The 24996-nt window shown below is 40.7% G+C and overlaps 1 long non-coding RNA gene across 1 annotated transcript in view; it reads right to left on the reverse strand.

The window, feature by feature from the left end:
* Positions 1 to 4963: 4963 nt before the first annotated feature.
* The window catches only part of LOC140496357 (uncharacterized), a 241284-nt gene continuing 221251 nt past the window's right edge, over positions 4964 to 24996 (reverse strand). Inside the window, exons 2-3 of the long non-coding RNA XR_011964251.1 lie at positions 23672 to 23726; positions 4964 to 5319 (exon numbers count right to left, since the gene is read on the reverse strand). This is a non-coding gene — a long non-coding RNA (uncharacterized lncRNA). The remainder of the gene's footprint in view (positions 5320 to 23671; positions 23727 to 24996) is intronic.

Raw genomic sequence — 24996 nt, forward strand, 5'->3', positions numbered from 1 at the left:
CATACATAAGCCGTACTGGTAAAGCAACAAGTTTAAAGGAAACAGAAAATTTAAAAGTTGTCAGTTTTACTGTGATAACAATCTTCATTACAACAAAGATTCAACAACAACTTTAATCTAGTTAGAGTAACAGAAGACAACAAAATAAGTGTAGCACAAGGAAGTCAAAATCCTAATAATATTATGCAAACCAAGGTAATCAACAAATTGAAGTGTCTATCAACAATTAAGTGATGTAACAAAATTTGCTTGAACCAATCTTTCCATCAGGAAAATTTAAGGTCTCAGATTCATTTGATAAATTAGTAAATTGGCAAACACAGAAAACATAATTCCTAAGATATCAAATGGTGTTAGCATTGGATCTAAAATCAAATATAGCACGCATTAACAAACTTCCCTATTATATGGGATCAACATCAGATCGTGTGTTACGTAGACAACTGATCAATACAAAACAAATTAAGTTTGACATCATAACAGCATGGGAGCAAAGTTACATCGCCACAACTTTCTTCACCAGATCAACTGAATTTCTGATATAAAGAACCAAGTTTTTTAAAAATCTCAAATGTTTCTATCTAGGTCATGGAATTTCTTTACCCAACCATTGGCACAAATGAATCAAGTCGAAAACTTGGGGAGGGATGAGAGAGATAAAAACAACATTTACAGGAAATATTGTAAAAGGTAATAACCTAAGTAAATCATTTTTGAATGAATGTAACTTGTAATCAATGTTTATTATGGGGGGAGAAATGCTTGGGGGTAGTGTGTTGTGTTGGGACCCTGGTGCAATGTTGCAATGTTTTTAAATAGCTGCACATAGCTCAGCATAAATAGCAATGCAGATGGAGTTAGAATGAACACTCGATCAGACTACAATTATACTATCCACACTCTGGAAGAAACATCGAGAGCACATGGGCAAGAACATACCTGATGTAACAATAGGTCAGAGCTTGAATATCCATGAAAAACTCAGTGTGGCATCAAACCACATGCTAAAAGATGAACAACCTTCACATTAATTAGTGCAAAAATGAATGTGTAAAAATTGATTTGGACCTTTTGTGTAATTTAGAAGTGAAATTCGGATTTTGCACCATCTTGAAATATTGTTTTCTCAACAATTACTTTTCTTATTACATCATTTGGTGCTGTTTCTGGAAAGGAGGATTTTTAAACTATTATCATCTGACACATCAATTATAAGTGCAGATACAAGACTTTTTACTGTTATTGACTCACTGCCTAACTCTTTCCTGCCACTTATATTTAAAGGTAGAGAGGACACAGAAGGTCCAAAGGATTTAATTTGGGTCATTAAGTGCAACTTGGTGACTAAAGCAGTTTTCCTAAAGATGATATTGATCTCAATTTGGCAGCTTATTTTTTCCATATCTTCAATTTGACCTTGTAAAGTTTTTTTTGCAATAACTTAGCAATATCAAGCTAGAGAGGTAAAGAGGGACTTGAAAACTCTTTGAGAATTGCCAAGGTCAGGATTTCAGTTATTACATCATATTGAAAATACTTGCTTTAATTTTGAATTAATAAAATTTGGACATTGGAAATTATGCTGATAATGTTTTGCAAATCTATACTGGCATATTTCTCACAACTTTCTTTTTGACAGACATCTCTGTAAAGATTAAAAGGGAAAATTCACATGACATTGTGCATTATTTAGTATTTTAATTGCCAGTTTTATTTTAGAACAATGACAGGCTGAATAGAAATTTATGTAATGCTGGTTTCTAAATATAACTGGGATATTTAACCTCAAAAGGGTAGGAATTTCCTCATGAAGCAATTGCTTTCAAGGTCAGTACAGTATGTTGGTGCATTGATCCAGCACAGCAGGAAATCACTCAGTCCATCATGCCAATGACACTTCTTTGGTAGAATTATCCAATTAATCATATTTCCTTGTTTAATCCAAATAGATATGATTTGTTTTTCTGTCAAGTGTTTATCCAATTCCCTTTTGAAAGTTACTATTGAGTTTGCCTCTACCATATTTTTCAGGCAGTATATTCCAGATCATAACAACTTACTTTGTAAAATACCTATTCCTCACGTCATTTCTGTTTTCTCACTGTCTATTCTTTCAAAATTATGCTTGATTTTGAACACCCCATCTAGTCTTCTCTTTATCCTCTCTGCCCTGAGCTATTCTGAAACCCCTCCTGTCTGGCACTCTTCCAGTAAATCTCTTCTGCATCTTCTTTAACAGCACTCTAAAACTATTCCGCCTAACCAGGGTTTTATAAAAGACTAATACAACGGCCCTATTATTCTATCCCTTTCTTAATAAAGTTTTCTGCTCTTTTAACAGGCTTCTCAATCTTTTACGGATTCCTTCTAGGATTTTTGCAAATTACACCCACTATCCTCTCGCTTTTTCATGCTCCCTTCAAAATTACACAGTTCAGTTCATATTGTCACTCTACATATTTTCCTCTACAAATATATATAATTTTACACACATTTACATTGAATTTAATCTGCAATTTGTTTATCTAATTCATGAGTTCACCTGAAGTCTGTTCCTGTTTTTCTCAATGATTACTGTACTTCAAAATTTCATGAACTTTGAAATTAGGCCAAACATATCTAGATTCAGGTGTTAGGATCCCTGTAGAGGCTGACAATGTTTAAAGGATATTTGAATTCTCAATGACCAACTTAAAGAAATTCCATAATAAAATTTTACATTTTAAGACTTCTACTGCACCAAATAAAATGAAATCAACATTAACTAAGCATTATTCTGTAGGCAACCACTGCTCAAAATCACAAAAAATACATTTCTTATTAGTAATTTGTTGTACTCAAAATACCCACATCACAGTTTTAAATTACTTTCTACAGAATTGACTTCTTTATGAAAAAAAGCAGTTCAAAGTTACTCCTGGCTTCCAATGGGATTCTCCGTCCATACTTTACCCAGTCATAACATCAAGTAACTCTTGAAGGTCTTTTCCATCTGCCTTCCCAGAATTTCCATATTAACATCCTATGGCACAACCCTTTTTGATAATTAATTCCCCAGCCATGTCGGGACAAATCTCTTTGTGTCCTCTGGCTGAAGCGTTGGTGCCCATGAAAACTCACTAGGAATAAATAAAGTCATTGGACTAAAAAGAGAATAGCAATATTAGTACAAAATTGGCTATGGGACAGAAAGCAAAATCGCTGTGAATGAATCTTTTTCAAACCGATGGGAGATACAGAGTTGCATTCCTCAGAAATCAGTACCAGAACCATTGATCCTTTTGATTTATATTAATAACGTGTTATGAATGTGAGGTTTATGAGATAGATAGATAGTTTAAAAGTTGTTTCTTTCAGTTCACTGATAAAGAATATCATATTACTTGTTATTATATCCACCTGACAACGAGTCTGTGTATTGATAGACCAAATGTCAACTAAGGGCACGTTTCACTGAGCATCTCAGCTGGGCCCATTAGTACAAGCATGACCTCCCAGTCACAGCTCATTTCAATTGCCCTTCCCACTACCTCTCCAACATGTCCATCCTCGGTCTCCTCCATTGCCAGTGAATCAGACCGCAAGAACTCATCTTCCATCTGGGCAACCTACAGCTCAGAGGACTCAACTTTGAGTTCTCCAATTTCAAATAACCTTCCCACCCATCCCCCACTCCCATTCCAGCCCTGCCTCATCCCTTCCATCCCACTGATCGACCCATCTTTCCAGCTACCAACCGGATTCATTCCTCCTACCAACCAATCAGGTTGTACCTACCACCTGTATTCACCAATCACGACATCACAACTCCGCTCCTCTCCCCACCCATAATCTTCACCCCCTCTTGATCTGAAACTCACCGGAACCCCACTCCCATTCCTGAAGAAGGGTAATTACCAAAATGTCAGACTCCTCCCCATATTTCTATAATTATTTCCATGGGAACTGGACCAATTTCTTTGGGATATAATAGAAGAAGTAAAGACAGCAGTTCCAATTTGCTGCAAGTTTTAAAAATTATGCTTTCAAAAACAGAACTACATAACCTTGTGACACAGATAAGTAAGCAGCTGTGAGCATTGAGAATTTATAACAATATTTTCTTGAGTTTGATTCAGGTGCCTCAGTTGACAGTGTGTTCTTACTTTGCTTTCACTAGCAAAGCTCAGGAACACCCTGGAAGTAAATGGATACACACTTAAATTTGAGTGCAAGTTGAAATTGAGTGATTAGCGTATGTTAATAAATCTTTCTTGAGAAGTTGCATGCAAGCAAGTTAGTGATCTTGAGGTAAACACATAAATGATTGGATTGGAGCCAGCTTCCTGATGCAACTGCCAGTTTTAACCCATTTTACCGAAATTGATAGGCTCCTCCATTTCCATTTATGTCAGAGCCATAACTACTAGTATATTGTTAACCATGGAACCATTTAAATTGATATAATTTAATTGAGGATTTGTAGCATCATTTTTATATGATGTCCATTGATCATCATGGTATGTATGATATAATTTACATAGTGTTTCATTCCTATGTTACTTGCTGATTCCTAAGATTTGTAAATTAGTGCAGTGTCCGAACAAATACTTAATAATCATCAATCTCATGGGTATTGCGTGCTGCTAAAATCTACCTATTCCCTCTTTATATTATAGAAACAGAAAGTATTGGAGAAACTCAGCAGGTCTCGCAACATCTGAGGAGACAACAAAGTTAATGTTTCAAGTCCAATATGGCTCTTCTTCTGGTTCTCTTGCATTTTCAGTTTTATTTTATATCTCCAGCATCAGCAGAACTTTGTTTTTATTTGAGTGTTTCCACTTTATGTTATTCATTTTCTTTGGGGTCTCTAGCCATGTTCTCCAAATGATAGTGTTATGATCCTTGTATGGTCTTATAATATTCAGAGAGAAATTTGCACTTCAGTTAGATAGCTAGCTCGCAAGATCACACAACAAGATTTCATGTTTTAAGTTCTTTATTATAACCAATGACTAAAAACATATTAAGTAAATATTACTTTTGTAGGCAACTGCAGAAAGGTACATTTCACTTTTATATTAATCACACATTGAACTCTTAACAAAGTTAGTCTTTATAGCTCTCAGCTTCTAACAGGTTTATATTTGTGTATTCTTAAAGTAGTAACATTGAGTGACTGCTTCCAAACCCTTACCTTTGATTTTGAAGAAAGAAATAACAATAACATAAATCCACGACCAGCAGGAAAGTGTACCCAAATAAGTCTTTATCCTCTAGTCATGCCAGGATTAATCTCCTGGAATCCTGAGGTGACTGTGAGACATGTCTCTTCAACTAAAGGACATAAAAGGACATCTGATTGTGTTAGTTTGCAAAGGCAAGTGTTCTCCTTCCGCTGCTGACCACACAGAATGCTACCTCACTGTAATTTTTATTTATTTGTAGAGAAGCCTTCATCTGATCTTAAAAATGGCTTCCTCTGCGTTCTTCAACAAAGCAATGTGGAATACAAGGATCATAAAGTAGAAATGCTAACTAGCAACCTTTAAGAGCCCAGCTCGCTTTCATTTTGGAATAAAATGGTCAATTTAGAGCACAACTGTTTGCAACCTGACATTCTCAACAATTTTGTGTAACTATGGAGACACAGATTCTCCACTGTTAACATGTGGCTGCTATTATCACCAATCACAGATCTTATACCTTCTTCCCTGCAAAACAGTCTCGCCATCTTTTGATCACTAAGTCTGGTGGTTTGATTGTTACTGCCTCGAGAACTTCAGAGTAAGTCACGTGACCACTAGCGATTTAGAACATGATAACTTATAAAACTCATTATTGTAACAATTGATCAAGTCATCAAATTGTCAGAGACACATTTTGCCACATTTGTTGCATTTTCCCTCCATTTATGAGTTTGCCAGCATATGTAGATATTTGACATTAAATCAGCTTTCCCCAAAAGTTCTGAACATGTTGTGGACGGGATCATTTTCACTGGTTGGGAGTAGGACTGGAGTCACAGGCCAGGAACGGTAATGGGGCTTAAGATGTCTGTCCCAGCCCCTCTCTGGATTCAAGGTAGAATGGGGTTTAATTTCATCAAATGCCACAAGAGTGATTAGATGTCATCATTTCTCTACTTTTCTCAATGCCACCTGATGACAAAACTCTCTTTCCATTCCCATCACACTCAACTACTTTTACCCTTCTATCATATCTTTAACATGGTGGGCAGCATGGTGGTTGTATGGTTAGCACTGCTGCCTTGCAGCACCAGGGATCCAGGTTCGATTCCAGCCTCGGACGACTGTGTGTGGAGTTGCACGTTCTCCCCGTGCCTGTGTGGGTTTGCTCCGGTTTCCTCCCATAATCCAGAGATGTGCAAGTTAGGTGGATGGGCCATATAAATTGCCCATAGTGTTCAGGGATGTGTTGTTTAGGTGCATTAGTCAGGGGTAAATATAGGAGAATGGGTTTGGATGGGTTACTCTCCAGAGGGTCGGTGTGGACTTGTTGGGCCGAAGGGCCTGTTTCCACACTGTTGGGATCCATGCCTATACAATTGTAAAAGGACACTAAGACATCATTCTTTATCATTTCAAACAATCTCACCTCTTACTTTCCTCTTTTCATGCCACACACCACGAGTATTCTTTTGTCATTTCCTAATAATTGAACATTGCTAACACCTTCCACCAATTTTCCTGCATGCCATGTGCATTTTCTTTATTTCCTCTACCTCTCCAGCCACATTCTAATTTTTTTTCTTTGAACAGATCTACCATATGCAAAAGCTCTACACACCTCCATTCAAAACAATCTCACTTTCACCATCTCTTTCTGCAGAACAAGGCAGAGCTAGGACGAGGAAGAGGATGAGTAGAGGAGACCCCAGCATCTCACAGAGAGAGCAAAAACTCCTGAAATCTTACTAGCCAAGAAAGAGACATGAGCAGAAGGACATTTCAAGCCAGGAGAGTTACAGAAAGTTGCAACCTTCAACGGTGTTCTCCAGACTGCTACCTGTTGGATTTCTCTCTGACATTTTATTTTTTCTCCCTGATCTCTGGCTGACTTCAGATCTTTTTCAACACCAAGAGGCTCCTATAGAAGAACAGGCCTGAGTGAATTTAAGAATGTAATATGACACACTCCACCCCTGCCAGGTAGCAGGTCTGATGTTGTGTTCCCAGAGAACAGATGTAGGTTGTCAAGTGACAGATGCCAATGTCAGTGAACGATGGATGTGTGCAAACTGATTGTGAATTGTGCCCTAAAATGTAGTTGCCCAGTGTCACGCATTGAGGTCATTCAAATCAAGTGGCAAGCTGAATCCATCAGGTATGCACTCTGATTTCCTTACTGAAAATAAAAATGCCAGAGATCACAGTGGGTCAGGCAGCATCCTGAGAGAAAGCAAGCAAATATTTCAAATCCAAGTGACTCTTCATCAGAGCTGAAGTGAAGTGTGGAGGGGACAGCATTTATACAATCGTGGGGAGGTGGGAGGTTGGAGTGCTTGGATGGGAGGGGGGGGGGAGGATGTTCATAGTTCAAATTAAATGATAGGAATGTGAGAATGGCAGAAGAATGGTGTGTCTAACTGCCAGACTTCAAAGAATAGACAGTCTCACTGGAGTTGGGGTGGAGGATGTGATGACGGAGAATGCAACAAGCAAAGCTAAAAGGGATGGAATGGGTTCCCCATTTGAAGGTGTTGAACTCAATACTGAGCCCACAAGATTGTAAAGCGCAGAGTTTGAACATGAGACGTTGCTCCTCAAGTTTGTGCTGTGATTTGCTGGAGCATTGCAGCATGCTGAGGACAGCCAAGTGGGCATGATAGCAAGATGTTGTGTTAAAATGAACAGCTGCTGGAAGGTTGGGTTTATGCTTGCACACGGAAGTGTTTTTCAAAATGGTCACCAAGTCCGCATTTACACTAAATTGGAGGAGATACAGGTGAAATGCCGCATCATCCGGAGAGGCTGTTTAAGTCCTTGGATGGTGAGCAGTGACAAAGTTAAGGGGCAGGTGTTGCACTTTCTGCAGTAACATGTGAAGGTGCTATGGGAAGGAAGGTGTGGTGTTGGTGTTGGAGGAATGGACCAGGGTGTCCTGGAAGGAATGATTCCAGTGAAATGAGGAGTGAGGGGAAGATGCATTTGGTGACAGCATTCTGCTGGTGTTGTCTGAAATGGCGGAGAATGATCCTTTGAATGCGGAACCTGGTGGGATGAAAAGTGTTGTGAGTGATGGGAAGGGGCAAAGGCGGATGCATGGGTGATAGGTCAGATGTGGTTGAGGGCCCTGTCAACCACAGTGGGCAGGAAACCATGGTTATGGAAGAAGGAAGCCATGTCAGCAGTTTTTGAAGATGGCATCATCTAAACAGATACAGTGTCAGAACATAGAACTTGGAACAGTACAGCACAGCCCTCAATGTTGTGCCAACCTTTTATCCTACTCTAAGATCAAACTAACCTATACACCCTACATTCTACTATCATCCATGTGCCTATCCAACAGTCACTTAAATGACCCTAATGTATCTGACTCTACTACCATTGCTGGCAGTGCATTCCATGCACCCACCACTTTCTGTGTAAAAAATCTCCCCAAACGTGCCTCCAATCTCTTGTGATAGCCATTTCTGCCCTGGGTAAAGAAATTCTGGTTATCCACTCTATCTATGCCTCTCATTATCTTGTATGCCTCTATCAAGTCACCTCTCATCCTTCTTATAATGAGCGACCAGAACCGAACACAATACTCCAAGCGTGGTCTCACTAGGGCTTTATAAAGCTGCAGCATAACCTTGTGGCTTTTAAACTCAATCCCCCTGCTAATGAAAGCCAATGCATCACACGCCTCCTTAACAACCCTATCAACTTCGGTGGCAACTTTGAGGGATCTACGTACATGGATCCCAACATCCCGCTGTTCTGCCAAGAATCCTGCCCTTAACCCTGTAATCTGCATTCAAATTTGACCTTCCAAAATCAATCACTTCACACTTTTCCAGGTTGAACTCTACCTGCCACTTCTCAGCCCAGTTCTGCATTCTATCAATGTCCTGTTGCAACCTACAACGGCCCTCCACACTACCCACAACTCCATCAACCACTGTGTCATTGGCAAACTTTACCCACCCTTCCACTTTCTTATCCAAGTCATTTATAAAATTCACAAAGAGCAGAGCTCCCAGAGCAGATCCCTGCAGAAAACCACTGGTCACCAAGCTATAGGCTAAACACTTTCCATCTACTACCATCCTGTGTCTTCTATGGGCCAATCACTTTTATATCCAGACAGCCAAACTTCCCTGTCTCTAATGCCTCCTTACTTTCTGAATAAGTCTACCATGGGAACCTTACCAAACATCTTGCTAAATTCCATGTACACCACATCCGTTGCTCTACCTTCATCAATGTGTTTTATCACATCCCCAAAGGATTCAGCGAGATTTGTGAGGCGTGACCTGCCCCTCACAAAGCCATATTGATTATCTCTAATCAAGCTATGCTTTTCCAAATAATCATAAATCCTGTCTCAGAATCCTCTCCAATAATTTGTCCACTACCAACATAAGACTGACTGGTCTGTAATTCCCAGGCGTGTCCCTATTCCTTTTCTTGAACAAGGGAATAACTTTTGCCACCCTCCAATCATCTGGCACAATTCCAGTAAACAGTGAGGACACAAAGATTATTGCCAAAGGCATAGCAATCTCTTCTCTCACTTTGGGTATAACCCTTCTGACCTAGATCTATCCTTATGTTTTTCAAAATTTCCAGCACATCCTCCTTCTTAACATCAACCTGTTTGAGCTTATCAGCCTGTTTCACGCTGTCCTCACAAACGACAAGGTCCCTCTCAGTAGTGAATACGAAGCAAAGTATTCATTAAGGTACTCTCCTATCTCCTCGGACTCCAGGCACAAATTCCCTCTATTATCCCTGATTGGCCCTACACTCACTCTGGCCATCCTCTTGTTCCTCACATAACTGTAGAATGCCTTGGGGTTTTCCTTAATCCTACTCACCAAGGCTTTTTTATGCCCCATTCTAGCTCTTCTAAGTCCATTCTTCAGTTCCTTCCTGGCTACCTTGTAACCCTCTGGAGCCCTGTCTGATCCTTGCATCATCAACCTTAAGTAAGTTTCCTTCTACCTCTTGACTAGATGTAAGTGAAGGAACTGGGAGAACGGGATGATATCCTTGTAAGGCTTGGAGTGGAAAGAGCTTTAGTAATGGCAGCTTTAGAAGTCAATAGCTTTGTAGTGATGGCAGCGGACAGTTTATTCCCCAAAATGGAGACATGGGGGTCATGAAAAGGAAGGGAAGTGTCAGAAATGGATGATGTGAAAATTATAGAGGGGTGGAAATTGAAGGGAAAATGAACAAATTTCTCAAGGCCCAGGCGAGAGCATGAAGCTGCACCAAAACAATGCTGTAAAAAGAATTGTGGGTGGGGACCAGTTAGAACTGGAATAAGGATTGTTCCAAATAACCCATAAAGAGGCAGGGCATAGCTGGGACCCATGTAGGAGTCCACAGCCACTCCTTTGACTTGGCAGAAGTGACATGAATTAAAGAAGAACTTGTTCAGAGAGAAAACAAGTTCAGTCAGGTGGAGGAGAGTGGTCGTGGATAGGGATTGTTCAGGCCTCTGGTTAAGGAATAAGCTCAGAGCTCTCAGACCATCGTGGGGGGGTTCGCGGTGGGGTGGAGGTATAGAGGGTTTGGTCATCCATGGAGAACAGGAGGCAGTTAGGGCCAGGGAACTGCAAATTATAAATATGATGGAAGGTATCAGAGGAATCATGGATGTACGTGGGCAGGGTCTGACTAAGGGGAGAGAAGGTAGAGTTAAGATAGGAGGTAATGAGTTCGGTGAGGCAGGAATAGGATCAGCGTATCCATTGTATCGGCCTGTTCCTGCCTCAACAAATTCATTTCCTCCCACTTTGACAAGGATCAGTGCTGGATCCACTACTTTTTAGTCATTTATATAAATGAGTTGGATGTGAATACAGGAGGTAAGGTTAGTAAGTTTGCAGATGACACCAAAATTGGAGGTGTGGATAGAGAAGAATATACCTCAGATTACAATAGGATCTTGATCAGATGGGCAAATTGGCCGAGGAGTGACAGATGGTGATTAATTTAGGTAAATATGAGGTGCTGTGTTTTGGAATGGAAGGACTTAGACATTTCATGGTAAGGTCCTGGGGAGTGTGGCCAAACAAAGAAACCTCGGGGTGCAGGTTTATAGTTTTTTGAAAGCGGTGTTGCAGGTAGACAGGGCAGTGAAGAAAGCATTTGGTACTCTTGCCTTTATCGACCAGTGCATTGAATATAGGTGTTGGGGGGTCATGTTGCAGCTGTACAGGACATTGGTTAGGCTACTTTTGGAATACTGCATTCAATTCTGGTCTCCCTGCTATAGTTAAAATGTTGTGAAACTAGAAAGGGTTCAGAAAAGATTTATAAGAATGTTGCCAGGGTTAGAGAGTTTGAGCAAGCAGGGTCGAATAGGCTGGGGCTGTTTTCCCTGGAGTGTCAGAGGTTGAGGGATGAGCTGATAGAAGTTTACAAATCATGAGAGACACGGATAGGGTGAGTCCGAAATTAGACAGCATAGATTTAAGGTGAGAGGGGAAAGATTTAAAAGGCACCTCAGAGGCAACTTTTTCACGCAGAGGGTAGTGTGTGTATGGAATGAGCTGCCAGAGGAAGTGGCGGAGGCTGGTACAATTACAACATTTAAAAGACATCTGGATGTATAGATGAATAGGAAGGGATTAGAGCGATTATAGGCCAAATGCTGGCAAATGGGAATAGATTAATTTATAATATCTGATTGGTATGGACAAAGTAGACCAAAGGGTCTGTTTCCCTGCTGTACATCTCTATGACTCTAATATATTTGGATTTTCAGGTGTATGATAAGGTGCCACACATTAGGCTACTCAATAAGATTAGAGCCGATGATGTTTGAGGTATTATATTAGCATGGACAGACGCTTGGCTAACTAATATTTGAGGTAAGGGGTACATTTTCAGGATGGCAATCTGTAACTGGTGGACTACCACAGGAATCAGTGCTGGGGCCACAATTATTCATAAAATATATTAATGCATTGAATGAGGAAAGTGAATATACTATAGTCAAGTTGCAGACAATAGTTGGGAAGGCAAGTGGTGAGGATGGCATAAAGAGTCTGTAGAGGGTTACAGATTGGATAAACGAGTGGGCAAAAATTTAGCGGATGGATTATAATGCAGGAAAGTATGAGCTGTTAGTGCAGCTACAGAGCAGAGGGGTTTGGGAATCCTTGTCCATGAATCATGAAAAGCTAGCACCTAAGTTCAGCAGATAATAAGCAAGGCAGATAGAGTCATACAGCATGGAAACATATCCTTCGGCCCAACGCGTCCATACAGACCAGGTTTCCTAAATGGAACTAATCCTGTTTGCCTGCCTTTGGCCCATATCCCTCTAAACATTTCCAATCCATATACCTATCCAAATATCTTTTAAATATAGTAATTGTACTCACCTCTACCACTTCCTCTGGCAGCTCATTCCACATACACACCAACTTCTGTGTGAAAATATTGCTGTTCAGTCTCTTTTAAATTTTTCCCCTCTCACCTTAAACCTATGTCCTCTAGTTGTAGACTCCTACATTGGGGAAAAGACCTTAGCTGCACACCTCATCTGTGCCCCTCATGATTTTAAAAACATCTGTAAGGTCACCCCTCAGCCTCCTTTGCTCCAAGGATAAAAGTGCTAGCCTAGCCAGCCTTATAATACAAACCTTCCAGCATCGGTAACTTACTTGTACATCTTTTTCACACCTTTTCCAGTTTAATAGCATCCTTCCTATAACAGGGCAACCAGAATTGTACACAGTACTCTAAATGTAGCTTTACCAATGCCTTGTACAGCCGTAACATGATGCAACGTTTGTCTTTATTTAAAAGGGTATGAAGTAAAGAAATAGAGGATTTTGTTAAAATTATACAAGACATGAGTCAGACAATAGTTAGACTACTATGAACAGTTTCAGCTACTTATCCAAAGAAACATACACTGGCATTGGAACTAGTCCAGAAAAGGTTCACTCAACTGATACAAAAATAGAAATTGCTGGAGAAACTCAGCAGGTTTGGCAGCATGTGTGAAGAAAGCAGAGGTAATGTTTCGAGTCATCAGAACTGCTGGATTCAGTACCGGACTCAAAATGTTAATTCTCTTTTCTTCCCACAGATGCTACCAGACATGCTGAGCTTCGCCAGCAATTTTTGTTTTTGTTTCAGATCTTCAGTTCTTTGTTTTATTTACTAAACTGATACCAGGCTTAGAGAAACTGTCTTATGAGGAGAGATTGCCTAGATTGGACTGTTGTAGGGAATGGAATTTAGAAGGATGAGAGACAGCCTATTGAACAACAAATGACAGACACTTAGAAGCATTAATCTTTAGAGGGATCTTGGGGTGCAAGTACATAGCTCCCTAAAAGTGGCAACACAAGTGAATAAGGTGGTAAAGAAGGCATATGGCATGCTTACATTAATTGGTCATGGCATGATGCATCAGTATAAAACTTTACTTAGGCCACATTTGGAGGATTGTGTGAAGTTCTGGTTGTCGCACTATAGGAAGGAGATGAAGGGATGGAAAGGGTATAAACAAAGTTTACCAGAATGTTGCTTGGGATAGAGTGCATTAGTTATAGGGAGAGGTTGGACTTGGATTGCTTTCGCTAGCGTGTCAGAGGCTGAGGGGTGACCTGGCAAATTATATAAAATTATGAAAGACATAGATTGGTGGAAATGTCAAATACTAGAGGGGAAAGGTTTAAGGTGAGAAGGGCAAAGTTTAAAGGAGATGTGCAAGGCAAGTATTTTACTCAGAGGATGGTAGGTCCCTATGCTGCTGGGGAGTTAGTACAAGCAGATATGATAATAACTTTTATGAGGCATTTAGAGACAGGGTATAGAGAGATATGCACCATGTATAGGCAGATGGGATTAGTTCAGTGATGGTATCATGGTTGGCGCAGACATGGTGGACTAAAAGGTTTGTTCCTGTGCTGAATTGTTCTATGTTCTTTGAAACATCTAAGATTCTAAGGGACTTGGTGGGGTGTATGTGGAAAGGTTGTTTCCCCTTGTGGGAGAATCAAGGGCCACGGTGTCTCAAAAAGAAGATTGTGCATTAAGACAGAGATAAGGACGAATTTCTTCTCTCAGAGAGCAGTGAATATGTGGAATTCTTTACTACGGAGGGTTGTTGAGGTTAAGTCATTAAGTATATTCAAGGTTAAGACAGACAGATTTTTAATCAGTATGGGAATTAAGGAATATGGAAAAGGCAGAAAAGTTGAATAAAGGATTATCAGACCAGCCATGATCTCATTGAATGGTGGACCAGATTCAATGGGAGAATGGACTACTTCTGCTCCTATGTCTTATGGTGTATTTGTAATGCAATTTATCTAAACTGATTTGACTTTAAGCAGGTGAGAATTTTCTCATCAAGCTTGCAAAAGTTGCAAAGTAATTTGCCTCAGGCTGCTTGGTAACTGATGTTTGCAACCTTCTTTTAATCAAAGAAGTGAAAGTCATAAAATTCAAATAGCTGATTGGCTTTTTTCTTTTCTAAAGATTCAACTGAGTTAGAAATGTAGATAGAAGTTGCAAGATAGGCAGATATAACTGTCTGATCTTATATAGTATAACTCTTCAAAGTTTCCATTGTACTGGGAAGCTCTTTTCTTTCAGTCAAACCTACATTAAAATATAGCTGCATTTAATAAAAGCTGACATTTGTTCCATGAAAGGCTATTAGTCCTTAATTAAACTGTTGGTGCAGGAAACCCATATTTTCTTTAATTTTCACATAAAGACATAGTCTGTACTTTTGATTATTGTTACAGTACCAAAAAGCATCAAAGTTATTTTTTAATCTTTTAAATGTTATTATTTGTTGATGAAAAGCATCTAATTCTCTATCTGTTGATCTGTTTTTATAGCAGTAAATATATACTGATGATCATTTAATTTCTGATCTTCTAATTAAAGTATTGCAGATTTCAACATCTGCCTTATCTCAGTCAACCTATTTAAATGCCCTTTTTGACTTTTGATCATGAATAATTTATAAGATCTAATTTATCTGTTTTTACAATGCCTGACCAGGTTTAAAAGATTTCAAAATTTTGATTATTTTTCTCCAAGTATTCGCAACAGTGTTCTCAGCATTTGTGATCCTTTACAATCTAGACTTCATAGCATTTAATCTTTAATCTCTAAATATTATAGCATGTAAGAATTAAACTTTTTGCATTTTAATTAATTTTATATTTGTTCAATTTACTTTTACGATTATGATTTATGCTATTTTATGCACACTGCAAAAATGTGCTTTTTACATTATTCAGGTTACACTTTGTGAAATAGTGTGAAATTTACAATTTAAATAACAAGTCAATAATAAAGCAAAAATTTTTTAGAATTTACCAATAATCTTGTGAATAAATCTCACGCAAATAAAACTGACTTTGAGAACATGCAATAAATTAAAGTAGGACAGTTTTGCATACTGTTATGCTCCACTTGACCATTCCATAGTTAAAACGTATGACCCAGTTTTAGTTCCAGGGTGTCCAGATAGTTTTCAATGGTGAGACACATTACATGGTTGAGAAACTCACCCGCTGCCCCAGAGATGGTGATGGTCAGTATTCAACACTGATTATCTCCCGGATAAAGTGAGTCAATTAGGACTGCAGATACTGGAGAGTCAGAGTCAATAAAGTGTGGCATTGTAAAAGGCACAGCAAGTCAGGCAGCATCTGAGGAGCAAGACATAGAACATAGAACATAGAAAAATACAGCGCAGTACAGGCCCTTTGGCCCTTGATGTTGTGCCGATCCAAGCCCACCTAACCTACACTAGCACACTATCCTCCATATGCCTATCCAATGCCCATTTAAATGCCCATAAAGAGGGAGAGTCCACCACTGCTACTGGCAGGGCATTCCATGAACTCACGACTCGCTGAGTAAATAATCTACCCCTAACATCTGTCCTATACCTTCCAGCCCTTAATTTAAGGCTATGCACCCTCGTTATAGCTGACTCCATACATGGAAAAAGGTTCTCATGGTCAACCCTATCTAAACCCCTAATCATCTTGTACACCTCTATCAAGTCACCCCTAAACCTTCTTTTCTCCAATGAAAACAGCCCCAAGTGCCTCAGCCTTTCCTCATACGATCTTCCTACCATACCAGGCAACATCCTGGTAAACCTCCTCTGCACCCATTCCAGTGCCTCCACATCCTTCCTATAGTATGCCGACCAAAACTGCACACAATACTCCAGATGCGGCCGCACCAGAGTCTTATACAACTGCAACATGACCTCAGGACTCCAGAACTCAATTCCTCTACCAATAAAAGCCAGTACGCCATATGCCTTCTTCACCGCACTATTTACCTGGGTGGCAACTTTCAGAGATCTGTGTACATGGACACCAAGATCCCTCTGCTCATCCACACTACCAAGTATCCGACCATTAGCCCAGTACCCCATCTTTTTGTTACTCTTACCAAAGTGAATCACCTCACACTTACCCACATTGAATTTCATTTGCCACCTTTCTGCCCAGCTCTGCAACTTATCTATATCCCACTGTAACCTGACACATCCATCCTCACTGTCAACAACTCCGCCGACTTTCGTATCATCCGCAAACTTGCTCACCCAACCTTCTAGCCCCTCCTCCAGGTCATTTATAAAAATGACAAACAGCAATGGTCCCAAAACAGATCCTTGCGGAACACCTCGAGTAACTGCACTCCAAGATGAACCTTTACCATCAACTACTACCCTCTGTCTTCTTCCAGCCAGCCAATTCCTAATCCAAACCTCCAACTCACCCTCAATGCCATACCTCCGTATTTTTTGCAGTAGCCTACCATGGGGAACCTTATCAAACGCCTTACTAAAATCCATATACACCACATCTACCGCTTTACCCTTGTCTACCTCCTTAGTCACCTTCTCAAAGAATTCAATAAGGTTTGTGAGGCACGACCTGCCCTTCACAAAACCATGCTGACTATCCTTGATCACATAATTCCTATCCAGATGTTCATAAATCCTATCCCTTACAATTCTCTCTAAGATTTTGCCCACAGCAGATGTGAGACTCACCGGCCTATAGTTACTAGGGTTATCCCTACTCCCCTTCTTGAAGAAGGGAACCACATTTGCTATCCTGCAGTCTTCTGGCACTATTCCTGTAGACAACGAGGACTTAAAAATCAAGGCCAATGGCTCTGCAATCTCCTCCCTTGCTTCCCAGAGAATCCTAGGATAAATGCCATCAGGCCCAGGGGACTTATCTATTTTCACCCTTTCCAGAATTTCCAACACCTCTTCCCTACATACCTCAAAGCAGTCCATTCTAATTAATTGTGACTCAGTATTCACATCGGCAACAATGTCCTGTTCCTGAGTGAATACTGACGAAAAGTATTCATTCAGTGTCTCCCCAATCTCTTCAGCCTCCACACGCAACTTCCCACTACTATTCTTGACTGGTCCTATTCCTACCCTAGTCATTCTTTTATTCCTGACATACCTATAGAAAGCCTTTGGGTTTTCCCTAATCCTACCAACTAAGGACTTTTCATGTCCCCTCCTTGCTGCTCTTAGCTCTCTCTTCAGATCCTTCCTGGCTACCTTATAACTCTCAATCGCCCCAATTGAACCTTCACGCCTCATCTTTACATAGGCCGCCCTCTTCCATTTAACAAGGGATTCCAAGTCCTTATTAAACCACGGCTCCCTCACACGACCTTTTCCTTCCTGCCTGACAGGTACATACTTATCAAGGACACTCAATAGTTGCTCCTTGAACAAGCTCCACATATCAATTACGCCCTTGCCTTGAAGCCTTCTCTTCCAAGCCACGCATCCTAAACTCGTGCCTCACCGCATCATAATCTCCCTGCCCCCAGCTATAACTCTTGCCCTGCAGTTCACACTTATCCCTCTCCATCACTAGAGTCAAAGTCACTGAATTGTGGTCCCTGTCCCAAAGTGCTCACCTACCTCCAATTCTAACACCTGGCCTGGTTCGTTACCCAGAACCAAATCCAGTATGGCCTCACCTCTTGTTGGCCTGTCTACATATTGTGTCAGGAAACCCTGCTGCACACATTGGACAAACACCGACCCATCTAACGAACTCGAGCTACAGCTTTCCCAGTCAATATCTGGAAAGTTAAAGTCCCCCATAACAACCACCCTATTACTTTCACTCTTCTCCTGAATCATCCTCGCAATCCTTTCTTCTACGTCTCTAGGACTATTAGGAGGCCTGTAGAAAACTCCTAACAGGGTGACCTTACCTTTCCTATTCCTAACCTCAGCCCAAACTACCTCAGATGGCGAGTCTTCATCCATCGTCCTTTCCACCGCTGTAATACTATCTTTGATAAGCAATGCCACACCTCTCCCTCTTTTAGCCCCACCTCTGACCCTACTAAAACATTTAAACCCTGGAACCTGCAACAGCCAATCCTGTCCCTGTTCTACCCATGTCTCCGTAATAGCCACAACATCGAAATCCCAGGTACCAACCTACGCTGCAAGTTCACCTACCTTATTTCGTATACTTCTTGTATTGATGTATACACACTTCAAGCCACTTTCCTGTTTACAGGCACCCTCCTTTGAGATTGATGCCATGTTCCTAACCTCCCTACACTCCAGGTCCTGCATCCTAAAGCTACAGTCTAGATTCCCATGCCCCTGCAGAGTTAGTTTAAACGCCCCCAAGAGCACTACAAACCTCCCCCCCAAGGATACTGGTGCCCCTTAGGTTCAGGTGTAGACCATCCTGTTTATAGAGGTCCCACCTTTCCCCGAAAGAACCCCAGTTATCCAGATACCGGAATCCCTCCCTCCTGCACCATCCCTGTAGCCACGCATTTAACTGTTCTCTCTCCCTATTCCTCGACTCTCTATCAGGTGGCACGGGTAACAAACCAGAGACAACAACTCTGTTTGTTCTAACTCTGAGCTTCCAACCTAGCTCCCTGAAAGCTTGCCTAACATCCTCAGCCCTCCTCCTACCAATGTCATTGGTGCCAATGTGGACCACGACTTTGGGCTGCTCCCCCTCCCCCTTAAGGACCCGGAAAAAACTATCAGAGACGTCACGTACCCTTGCACCTGGGAGGCAACATACCAAACGTGAGTCTCTCTCGCCCCCACAGAACTGCCTATCTGTGCCCAAAGACAGTTGATGTTTCAGTTATTTTGGGTCCTGATGAAGGATTATGCCGGAAATGTCGACTCTCTTGCTCCTCAGATGCTCCCTGATCTGCTGTGACTTTTCTAGCGCCACACTTTAACAACTCACTTTATCCGGGAGTCACCTTGAGTTCTTTAGCCAGCATTCCAGTCAACCAGTATTTCTTTAGACTATGACTGGATCATGGGAGGGAGATGATTAAATATGAGGGTAAGCTAATGGAAGACTGTAATAGTTTCTTCAGATATATAAAGGGCAAAAGAGAGGTAAATGTGGACAATGGGCTGCTGGAAAATAATGTTGGAGAGATAGTAGTGGGGAACAAGGAAATGGCTGAGGATCTGAATAATTACTTGGTGTCAGTCTTCACGATGGAAGACTTGAGTAATATCCCAAATATTCAAGCGAGTGAGGGAGCAGAGCTGAGTATGGTGGCCATCATCAAGTAGAAGGTGTGAGAAAATCTGAATGGCTTGAAGATGGATAAATCACCCCAACCAGATGGACTACACCCCAGAGTTATAAGGGAGATAGGTAGAGATAGTGGAGGCATTAGTGGTGATCTTTCAGGAATCACATGAATCAGGGAGGGTCCCAGAGGACTGGAAAATCGCTAACATTACACTCCTGTTTAAAAAGGCAAAGAATGAAAATTACAGACTTGAGAGTGTGTTGCTGGAAAAGCATAACAGGTCAGGCAGCATCCAAGGTGCAGGAAAATCGACATTTCGGGCTGGAGCCCTTTGTCAGGATTTTCCTGCTCCTCTGATGCTGCCTGACCTGCTGTGCTTTTCCAGCAACACACTCTCAATTCTGATCTCCAGCATCTGCAGACCTCGCTGTCTCCTAGAAAACTCCAGACTAATAGCCTAATGTCGGTCTTGGGTAAGATTCTGGAATCCATTGTGAAGAATGAGATTTCTGAATACTTGGAAGTGTATGGATAAAAAGGGCAAAGTCAGCATGGTTCCATCAAGGGGAGGAACATGCCTCACTAATCTGCTAGGATTTTTTGAGGAAGTAATGAGCAGGTTATACCAAGGAGAACCAATGGATGTTATCTACCTGGATGTCAAGAAAGCCTTTGACAAGGTGCTGCACAAGAGCTACTGAATAAGATAAGGCCCCATGATGTTATAGGCAAGATACTAGCGTGATAGCATAGTTGGATAGAAGCTTTGCTGTTTGGCATAAAGCAGAGAGTGAGGATAAAAGTGTCCTTCTCAGGATAGCAGCAGGTGACAAGTGGTGTTCCACAGTCTCAGTGTTGAAACCACAACCTTTCACTTATATGAGGGTATTCTGAGTATGTTTGCAGATGATACAAACATAGGTAAGGTACAGGCAGCATTGAGGAGGTGGGGAGGCTGCAGAAGGATTTGGACAGGTTTGGAGATTGGGCAAAGAAGTGGCAGATGGAGCACAATGTGAGGTCATGCATTTTGGTAGGAAGAAAAGAGGCATGAACTATTTTCTAAATGGTGGAAAATTCAGAAGTCTGAAGTGCAAAGAGACTTGTGAGTTCTAGTACAGGATTCTATTCATGTAAACTTTCAGGCTGAGTCAGTAGTTAGAAAGGCAAATGCAATGATGGCATTTATTTTGAGAGGACAAATATAAAAGCAGGGATGTACTTCTGAAGCTCTATAAGGCCCTGGTTAGATCACATTTGCAGTATTGTGTGCAACTTTGGGCCCCATATCTCAGGAAAGATGTACTGGCCCTGGAGTGTGTTCAGAGGAAGTTCGCAGGAATGGTCCCAGGAATGAAAAGCTTAATGTATGAGGAACCTTTGAGGACTCTGGATCCACAGTGGATGAAGTTTAGAAGGATAAGGGGAGGATCTAATTGAAACATACAGAATACTGAATGGCCTGGACAGCGTGGATCTTGGGAAGATGTTTTCATTGGTAGGAGAGACTAGGATTTGAGGGCACAGCCTTAGAGTAAAGGGAAGACCATTTAGAATGGAGATAAGGAGAAACTCAGAAAGTTAAAAGAGAAAAGGTATAACATAGCAAAGATAAGTGGGAAAACGGAGGACTGGGAAGCTTTTAAAGAACAACAGAGGATTACTAAGAAGGAAATACGCAGAGAAAAAATGAGGTACAAAGGTAAACTGGCCAAAAATATAAAGGAGGATAGTAAAAGCTTTTTTAGGTATGTGAAAGGCAAAAAAAACGGTTAAGACTAAAATTGGGCCCTTGAAGACAGAAACAGGGGACTATATTACAGGGAACAAAGAAATGGCAGAAGAATTGAATTGGTACTTCAGATCTATGTTCACTGGGGAAGACACAAGCAATCTCCTTGAGGTAACAGTGGTTGAAGGACCTGAACTTAAGGGAATTTATATTTGCCAGGAATTGTTGTTGGAGAGACTGTAAGGTCTGAAGGTTGATAAGTCCCCGGGGCCTGATCGTCGACATCCCAGGGTACTGAAGGAGGTGGTTCGAGAAATCGTGGATGTGTTGGTGATTATTTTCCAGAGTTCGATAGATTCGGGAATCAGTTCCTGTGGATTGAAGGGTGGCTAATGTTGTACCACTTTTTAAAAAAAGGTGGGAGAGAGAAAGCAGGAAATTATAGACCAGTTAGTCTGACTTCAGTGGTGGGAAAGATGCTGGAGTCTATTATAAAGGATGAAATTATGACACATCTGGATAGTAGTAACAGGATAGGTCAGAGTCAGCATGGATTTATAAAGGGGAAATCATGCTTGACTAATCTTCTGGAATGTTTTTGTACCTGCATGCTTACTCTGAAGATGGATAAGGGAGATCCAGTAGATGTAGTGTACCTGGACTTTCAGAAAGCTTTTGATAAAGTCCCACTTAGGAGGTTAGTGAGCAAAATTAGGGCACATGGTACTGGGGGCAAAGTACTAACTTGGATTGAAAGTTGCTTGGCTGACAGAAAACAAAGAGTAGTGATAAACGGCTCCATTTCAGAATGGCAGGCAGTGACCAGTGGGGTACCGCAGGGATCAGTGCTGGGACCGCAGCTTTTTACAATATATATTAATGATATAGAAGATGGTATCAGCAATAACATTAGCAAATTTGCTGATGATACTAAGCTGGGTGGCAGGGTGAAATGTGAGGAGGATGTTAGGAGATTACAGGGTGACCTGGACAGGTTAGGTGAGTGGTCAGATGCATGGCAGATGCAGTTTAATGTGGATAAATATATGGTTATCCACTTTGGTGGCAAGAACAAGAAGGCAGATTACTACCTAAATGGAATCAATTTAGGAAAAGGGGGAGTACAAAGAGATCTGGGTATTCTTGTACACCAGTCAATGAAGGTAAGCATGCAGGTACAGCAGGTAGTGAAGAAGGCTAATAGCATGCTGGCCTTCATAACAAGAGGGATTGAGTATAGAAGCAAAGAGGTTCTTCTGCAGCTGTACAGGGCCCTGGTGAGACCACACCGGGAGTATTGTGTGCAGTTCTGGTCTCCAAATTTGAGGAAAGACATTCTGGCTATTGAGGGAGTGCAGCATAGGTTCACGAAGTCAATTCCTGGAATGGCAGGACCACCTTATGCTGAAAGACTGGAGTGACTGGGCTTGTATACCCTTGAGTTTAGAAGACTGAGAGGGGATCTGATTGAGACATATAAGATTATTAAATGATTGGACCCTCTGGAGGCAGGAAACATGTTTCTGCTGATGGGTGAGTGCCGAACCAGAGGACAACAGCTTAAAAATATGGGGTAGACCATTTAGGACAGAGATGAGGAGAAACTTCTTCACCCAGAGAGTGGTGGCTGTGTGGAATGCTCTGCCCCAGAGGGCAGTGGAGGCCCAGTCTCTGGATTCATTTAAGAAAGAGTTGGATAGAGCTCTCAAGGATAATGGAATCAAGGGTTATGGAGATAAGGCAGGAAGAGGATACTGATTAAGGATGATCAGCCATGATCATATTGAATGGTGGTGCAGGCTTGAAGGGCAGAATGGCCTACTCCTGCACCTATTGTCTATTGTCTAAACTTCTCCAGCCAGAGAGTGGCGAATCTATTGAATTCATTGCCACAGACGACTGTGGAGTCCGTTCACTGAGTATAATTAAGACTGAGATAGACAGGTTCTTGAGTATTAAGAGGATAAAGGATTATGCGGAGAAAGTGGGAGAATGGGATTATCAGCCATGATTGAATGGCAGAGCAGACTTGATGGGCTGAATGGCCTAATTTCTGCTCCTATGTCTTATGGTCTTATGGTAAAAAGACTTTAGTTAGCTAATTGAAGAGATGAATTTACTGTAATGGGCACTGGTTGAGGGATAAATTGGCTGCGATAAATTTGTGATCTTTGAAACAAACTTTTATACTCACTTGAACTGGCAGACAAGATTTCGGTTCCAGCATGTATAATATTCCAATGTGTGTTCTGTAACAAAATTGGAATTTGTTTTGTAACTCCTCCTCTCTTTCTTTTAACTTCTATTTGTGGAATCATGACAGTGTATGACATCAGTACAACACTTCAAAATGTAGAATAGTTCTAGCACAAATTTAGTTTGCAATCATTCTGTGCTTTCTTCATCAGCGCAAAGAGGTCATGCTCACAGCAGTTTTAAAATAATAGCATACAGGATAGACCACCATCTTCAAATGCTAACAATCATGCAAAATGTTTGCACTCCAATACTGCCATTTTCCATGAATTTCTAAAGTACTTCCACAATTAATTATTTTAGAATAACAGCACAATCTGTTTTTCATTTAATCTGTACTAGAACTATCCAAGACAAATAAATCACAGATATGTCACTTGTTTAATACAAAGCTGCAGCATTTTAACTTCTAACTGAAATAATCTGGCAGTGTTACCTCGATAGTTTACGAGCACAGGATAAACAGTCTTGTGAGGATGTTCTTCAGAGACAAGAATCATGATCTGATAGTGGAGAACTTCACAATTTTACTAATGTTACATTTTCTTACTTGCTGTGATATAGAAATTTATTTCAAACTGTGAAACAGTAACACTTACTTGCAATTGCCTTGCTGTGTAGGTAGTTAATGTGTTGATATTCGGTTGGTATAGAAATACCAAGAAGGCAAACCTTTTAGTATTAATTACCATATTCAAATAATAAACTCAGATGCAAGCTAATGCTTTCTAAAACTGATAGCTTTTCCGTGCTGAAGGAAGCCCTGAGAACACTAGTCACTTTTGTCACTACGAATGAGTAAATGAATGTTTATTCAAAAACACATTTAAGTATTGTCTTTTCAACATTTCACTGAAAATCATTTGTTTCATTTGGCAAAAACTGGCAGAATTTTAAAGTCATTTCCTGTATTTTAATGTTTAAAGGGAATGTTTTCTTTTCTTAAACAAAATATGAAGATGGAGATGTTCTGATTTTCTAATATACTCAGTTGCATCAGAAGCCATAATTTGGTCCTTCTGAAAGCTTCCATATCATGAAATTAAGATGTTCAAAGGAAAATAGCAAATAGTGTTAATAAATGTTGCCAGTTTTATTGTTGCCAGTCTTGTATTGTTGAACAAAGGTAAATGATTAGAACAAGGAATTCCATATTGGGCCAGTTCACTCAGTTTTGAAAGTGTAGGAGGTTTATGAAGAAAGCAAGAAACAAATTACTTGGCTCAAATGGGCGGAGTCTTTGCAGTAATGAACACATAATAG

This window comes from Chiloscyllium punctatum, chromosome 26, assembly GCF_047496795.1.
Source record: "Chiloscyllium punctatum isolate Juve2018m chromosome 26, sChiPun1.3, whole genome shotgun sequence".
Lineage (NCBI taxonomy): Eukaryota > Metazoa > Chordata > Chondrichthyes > Orectolobiformes > Hemiscylliidae > Chiloscyllium > Chiloscyllium punctatum.